The sequence below is a fragment of the Carassius auratus genome, chromosome 27, assembly GCF_003368295.1.
Source record: "Carassius auratus strain Wakin chromosome 27, ASM336829v1, whole genome shotgun sequence".
NCBI lineage: Eukaryota > Metazoa > Chordata > Actinopteri > Cypriniformes > Cyprinidae > Carassius > Carassius auratus.
Genome location: NC_039269.1, coordinates 31,130,972 through 31,138,486, shown reverse-complemented (window position 1 = coordinate 31,138,486; position 7,515 = coordinate 31,130,972).

Sequence of the window (7,515 nt, the reverse complement as noted above, 5' to 3'; positions counted from 1 at the left end):
GACTTTTATTTTGATGTTTTGTCGTGGGCGCCGCCATTTTGTAGGTTTTGACGAGTTGCGCGGAGAGAGCGAGAGAGCGGAGAAGAGCAGCGGTGAGCTGAAATTGAATGTTGATCTCGGGTAGTCAATCGCGGGAAAAAGTCCCGTTTAGACTCGCGACATATATAAGAGCTGCATGACGTTGCTTCTGAGTCTTCGTGTATATGAACAAGTTTAACGAAGTAAGCGTTAAAATGAGTTTTCTGCCGTGTTCATGCATGAAGCTGGACAAAAGGCCTGTTAGTTTCATTAAGTCTCAGTCACGTAGGAGTTAAACAGTCTCGTGTTTTCTTTGCTTCAAACAGTTTTTGTTTCATTTGTTCAAACGAACTTGAAACAGTGATTGCTGTTACTGATCGTGTGAATTAAGGTTCGCTGAGTCATCGGATAGGGTCGTGCGTTGTTTGTCTTCTCATTGTGCCTCCATCAGCTGGGATTGCGGCCTCGTTGAATCAAGCTGCCGTCGTCAGGATCGCGAGGACAATCGCTGAGGGTTAGTGAGTGAAGAAACAGTACCCTGCCATCCATTGGACATCTTTCAGCACCTCATTCATGAACCAAGAGTGGTGATAAAAATTATTTTCCTCTTTTCCTTCTGAAAACTGGTAAGCAAACTGCCATTTTCTGTAAGTGAGTCATCTGAACTGTGAAATCATACAGATATTTTGATGGAACTGTGATCAGTGAATTTTCCTGCGAAGGGATTCATAGTCTTTCTTTTGTGTACATAACTGAACTTTTTGGGACTGTGAACTCCATATATGGATAGAGTATAACTTTTCACCTTTTTTTCCTGGATTTTTGAATTGGATCTTGGATTTTTGAGCCGGATTGAAGTGAACTTCAAAGTGTACTTTGTTTGAAAGGTTGAGTTAACTGTGAAACGTTTTGTTTAAGGTTACTTACAATAAGTGACACTGATTCTTACTTTCCTCAGATTGAACTGTAACTGACACAAATCTGTTGATTTTTCATCTCTATTATTTTCCACATTTCTTTTATTTCACTTTGATTTGTTTACACTTGAAATTGTTTTGTAAACTTTGTGAAAACAAGGAAAACGTAATCATTTAAAATCTTGCAGTACAAATAAATGTAAAATTTGTTTGTTAACTGAAAACTGTTTATGCTAATTTTGAGTCACTTATACTAAGGAGTGGGGGCGTCTTACCTATCCTGTTAGATTCAGGGGAGGGCGGGTTTTGCAGTTAACTAGGTTTACCTCCTGAGTTTTCTACATACACACACTTCAGGTGGCTGCCGTGTATTGAGTAAATCCTGAAGCCCACCTCGCTGATTCTTGAGCATTACACATTGCAACACGATAGACACTACATACAACTAGTCTAACAGTTGTACAAAGACTAAAAGCATTGGGTGGGGGGACTAGGATCCTGTTGCTCACTCAGTCATCCTTAGTATAGTGCTGAATATTTCCCCCACAAGGCGGTGGCATATTCCCCTCCGCCACATATTGGCGTCACGAACAGGATCAATTCCTGGTTCCTGATTCAGTGTAAGTTCATGGTCCTAGAGCCGACACTATGGCTGAACTGGACGAGTTAAAGAAACAGTTTGAAGAGATGCAAAGGCGTTTCGGTGAGCAGACATGCATGTTAGAGCAAGCCAGAGCCGAACAGAGAGAGGCGCTTTCCCTCGCTAAAACTGTTATTGAACAACAGGCTGCCGCTCAGAGAGCACCATCTACTGTTTACATCCCTAGGGATCGTAAGCTTCCAGAGTTCACCGGATGTCGTTCCAAGCCTGGTGAGTTGAGTATAGAAGAATGGATAAGTTCAATGAAGTCCGCCTTCAAGGTGATGAAAATTCCTGAAGAAGACAGAATTGAGTTTGTTAAGCAGTATTTAAAAGATGAGGCTAAGATGACAGTCAAGATCACACTCAACGGAAAGGAGAAGTCAGTGGATGAGATTTTCGATGCTTTGGATCAGACTTATGGGGACAAACTTCCCATTGGCAGCAGACTGAAAGAGTTTTATGACCGCAAACAAATGCCTGGAGAAACAATCCGTTCTTATGCTTATGACTTGCAGGAGAAGCTAAGTATCATCCAGAGTCGAGAGCCGTCTAGAGTTCCTGATGCTGATGGAGTTTTGAAGGAACAGCTTGTGTTGGGCCTGAAAGACGATTCGCTACGGCGTGAAAATGAAGAGGTAGAGTTAAAACTGAGAAGGACCTGACATTCATCCAGCTTATGCAGGAAGCTATTACTTGGTCTGAAGAAGAGGAGGTGCAGGTTCCAAGCAATCCGAGAACGAGTACTCGTCCACGTGGTGTCGTTCATGCTACCACTGCAACAGAGAGCTCTTCAGCCCCTCTCACCCTGGAGTCACTCCATGAAGCCCATTCAACAGATAGCTGCCCGACAAGAAGAACTGTTTCAGATGGTAAACAGCAAAGAAAAATTGAAACCTGCAGTGAAGGAAACAAGGCAAAAAGTGCACCTTTGAAAGATAGTGAAGGAAGGTACATCTGTTATACGTGTGGTAAGCCAGGACACACAAGCCGACGTTGTCTTCAGAGCAGAGAAAACTCTAGTAGAGTGCAACCTAACACAGCAGAGATAGAAAAGACAGCTGACAGAGACACTTCAGTGCTAGAGAGTCCAGGTCCATCCGTTATAAGAAGTCATACTGCAGACTGTGATACAGAGAACGTTTCCAAGTCACTTTGTGAAAGTGCTTTTGGTGATTGTATAAACCATTGAGGTGAAAATTGCGGGAATCAGAACAATCTGTCTCTTGGACACAGGGTCAGAAGTGACTACTATCACGAGTCACATTTTAAGAATCACTTGGAGAAGTTGTTCTGTCGTCTGCCAACTGGGTCCGACTTACAGCAGCAAATGGCCTAGACATTCCCATCATTGGATGTCTGGAAGCAGACATAGAGTGTTTTGGGAAGACGTTGCATGAAAAGTGCGTGTTTGTGATCAAAGAGAGCGATTCTAATGGGACAGAATTGAAAGGATTTGCCTGGCATTATTGGGATGAATGTGTTGAGTGAAGTTAATGATCTATTCATGACTACTAAAGACATGAAGAAGATGGACAGGTATAGCCATGGTTTTTAGGGAGGCAAAAGTCCAGCGAGTTTTAGCTAACATAAAGATGCAGACTGAGGCACTGAGTTGTGGTGACAAGATTGGCTTTGTGAAGGTTGCTGGGAAGCAATCAGTAACTATTCCACCATTCAGTGAACGTGTTTTAGAAGGCCGCTGCAGGATACCACCAAAAGTGAGCTGTCAAGTGTTGGTTGAGGCCTCGTCAAATGTCAGTTTGCCTAAGAGTGTTCTGATTGCTAATGTGCTTGCTAAGACTGCCGATGGTAAAGTTCCAGTCAGAGTGTTAAATTCTAGTGAAAAGCCTGTAAAGCTCCCACCACGATGTAGGATCGCAGCACTGTCCAAGCCCCAGGAAGTTGTGCCAAGGGTGCTCGTCGAGTTTGAGGAAAAAGAGAATGCTTTGCATGTTAAAGCTGTGCAGCAACATAAGGTGAAGGCAGAGATAAGCACTTCAGAACAGCTGCCAGTTCCAGTGCAAATTAATCTAGAGAACCTCACAGAAACACAACGTTGCAAACTCCAAAACTTACTGGCTAAGCACAGTGATGTGTTTTCAAAGAACGATTGTGACTTCGGTTATACAACTGCTGTCACACATAGTGTTCCAACAGGAGATGCTCCTCCCATTAAGCAAAGACATCGCAGAATCCCACCTCAGGTTTTTCAGGAAGTGAAAAAACATGTTCAAGATTTAGTATCTCAAGGTATTCTCAGAGAAAGCTGTAGCCCATGGGCATCTCCAGCTGTGATTGTGATCAAGAAGGATGGCAGCGTACGCATTTGCTGTGATTACAGAAGGTTGAATAAAGTGACCTGCAAAGATGCTTATCCTCTCCCTCGTGTGGAGGAATCGTTGGATGCCTTGGGAAATGCACAGCTGTTCTCCACACTTGATCTTACCTCCGGGTATTTCCAAGTAGCGATGAGTGAGGAGGATAGAACAAAGACGGTGGTCACCACTCCCTTTGGACTGTTTGAATGGACCAGGATGCCATTTGGACTTTGCAATGCACCTGCAACATTCCAGCGTCTGATGGGGGTGGTGCTCGGTGATCTAACGTTTGACATACTGCTCATCTACCTTGATGACATCATTGTTTTTTCGAAAGACTTCGAAACCCATTGTCAAAGACTGGAAATAGTATTCAATCGATTGAGACAGCATGGTTTGAAACTGAAACCCAGCAAGTGTTTCCTTTTGAAACCCGAAGTGAAATTCTTGGGTCACCTTATTTCTTCCCAGGGAATAAAGGTGGATGGAGAGAAAACTCAGGTTTTGGAATCCTGGCCTGCACCCACGAATGTCAGAGAGTTAAGACAGATCCTTGGATTCATGAGTTACTACAGGAGGTTTGTTCCTGGTTTTGCTCAGTTAGCCCGGCCCCTTCATGCCCTGGTTGGTAAAGGAGGGAAAGAGAAAATCATTGAACCCCTTAACCGGACAACAGAATGTCAAACTGCATTTGACAAACTCAAGCAGTGTTTAATGTCTCCGCCAGTTCTCGCGTACCCAGATTTCAGTCAGTCTTTTGTACTCACAACTGATGGAAGCCTGCATGGTCTTGGACCTGTGTTAAGTCAACGACAAGGAGGGGTTGAGCGTGTGATTGCGTATGCAAGTCGGGGTCTTAAGTGGATCAGAAAAGAATTATAGAAATTACAGTGCTTTCAAGCTAGAGCAACTTGCCTTAAAATGGGCTGTAACTGAAAAGTTCAAAGAATACCTGATCTACTCCAAGTTCTCTGTGATAACTGATCACAACCCTTTGCGCTACTTGGCGACTGCTAATTTAGGAGCTGTTGAACAACGGTGGATAGCTCAGTTGTCAGAATTTGATTTTGAAGTCTACTACAAACCAGGACGGCAAAACACAAATGCCGATGTGTTATCACGGATTCCATCCAGTGAGGAGCCTGAGCAAGAGGACTCTGCTAAAGACTTCATTAGGATGAATTCAGATGAAGTGCGTGCATGTTTATGGCCAGTTGCCAACAAGCATCAGATAGTACAAGCATCGGTTCAGGTATCAGTGACAAGGAAAGTCCCCGGATATAGCTGGAGTGATATAGAAGAGCAACAAAAGATCGACCCTCATATAGCTCCTATATACCGTACTGTACTAACCAACAAGAACCTGAGTCCAGTTGAGCAACGCAATATGGATGTTGAGTTAAAAAAGCTTTCTAGACAATTCACACGACTCAAGCTTAAAAAAGGAGTGATGTTCCGTTCCATCTTTGATCCCCGGGACGGAGAAGAAATTTGTCAATTAGTGGTTCCAGAACCCTTGCGTTACAAAGTGTACGAGAGTCAGCATGATCATTGTGGCCATTTTGGAGAAAGAAGCACGCTGGAGCGCATGAGGCGGAGCTATTACTGGCCGACAATGAGTAAGGATATTCAAAACTGGATTCAGGAATGCAAGAGATGTGCCCTTGCTAAAGACGTTTTTCCTAAAATACGAGCCCCAATGACATGTACTAATGTATCTGCCCCGCTGGAAGTCCTTGCTATGGATTATACAGTCTTGGAGGAATCTTTGGGAGGATATGAAAATGTCCTCGTCCTAACTGACATGTTTACTCGTTTCACGGTAGCAGTGCCAAACAGAAATCAGACCGCTCATACCACTGCAAAAGCCCTTGTGCAGCATTGGTTTGTCCACTACGGCTGTCCTGCACGACTACATTCCGACCAAGGTCGATGTTTTGAAGCAAATGTCATCAAAGAACTGTGTAAAGTCTATGGAATCGGAAAGAGTCGCACCACTCCGTATCATCCACAGGGTAACTCCCAGTGCGAAAGATTTAATAGAACCATGCATGATATGCTAAGGACGTTACCCCCGGAAAAGAAAAGGAATTGGAAACAGTATCTGCCCGAGTTGGCGATGGCATACAATAGCCGAATCCACACTTCAACTGGCTATTCGCCATTCTATTTAATGTTTGGGAGGGATGCCAGAATGCCGATGGATATCCTTAATGGGAGAGACTTGGAGGACAGTAGAGCTGACAATCTTGATGATTGGGTGAAAAACCATCATGATAGATTAAAGACCGCTGTTGAAGTAGCCAACTCAGCAGCACAGGAAGCTTCAAGGCGAAGAAAAAGAGCTTATGATCGGAAATCGCATGCCGCACTTATGAGACCTGGTGACCGTGTTCTGTTACGGAATCATTCACATTGGGGAAGGAATAAGATACAAGACCATTGGGAACCCTTGCCTTACACTGTAGTGAAACAGAATCACGCAGACACTCCAGTTTACACCATTCGCCCAGAGAAAGGGGGCCCATGTAAAGTTGTACATAGGGATCAACTCAAGCCTTGCACTTTTCAGTCATCACTACCACCTTGCACATCTAGACGTGAATCTAGAGCACACATAGGTCAGGCACACACTGATTCAGAAGATTCTGATGTTCTTCCAGTCCCTGTTGTTACATTTGCACCCGCTACACTCACAGACACACAAGGTAGAAGGGCAGGTGGGGATGAATCAGAGATAGGTATCAGGGACCATGTCGATGAAATGTCAGCTGATGATTCAGTAGAACAGTCTGTACTTGAGTCTATGAGTTCAGGTGGCTCCGAAGCTGAAAGTGAAAATGAAAGTATTACTGAACCTAGACGTTCACAGCGTTTGAACAGAGGTACTTTACCCATTAGGTATAGGACTGACTATGTCTTGAAATAAGCTTATGTCAACCTGAAGGTTTGTATGTTTCTTTTAATATGAAGGTTTTTCAATCTTGCTAAATGAAAGTGTTTAATTGCTGTACTTGATGTTTTCTTGTGTGGAAAGAATATTTACCTGCTATTCTCTGTCATTTATTTTTCAGGACTGAGTTGCTGAATGGAAGTCCGGTGGCATGGCAGGGTTTAGCAGGGGGGAATGTAGGGGATTTACATTTTTCTAATATGTGGAGACTTTTATTTTGATGTTTGTCGTGGGCGCCGCCATTTTGTAGGTTTTGACGAGTTGCGCGGAGAGAGCGAGAGAGCGGAGAAGAGCAGCGGTGAGCTGAAATTGAATGTTGATCTCGGGTAGTCAATCGCGGGAAAAAGTCCCGTTTAGACTCGCGACATATATAAGAGCTGCATGACGTTGCTTCTGAGTCTTCGTGTATATGAACAAGTTTAACGAAGTAAGCGTTAAAATGAGTTTTCTGCCGTGTTCATGCATGAAGCTGGACAAAAGGCCTGTTAGTTTCATTAAGTCTCAGTCACGTAGGAGTTAAACAGTCTCGTGTTTTCTTTGCTTCAAACAGTTTTTGTTTCATTTGTTCAAACGAACTTGAAACAGTGATTGCTGTTACTGATCGTGTGAATTAAGGTTCGCTGAGTCATCGGATAGGGTCGTGCGTTGTTTGTCTTCTCATTGTGC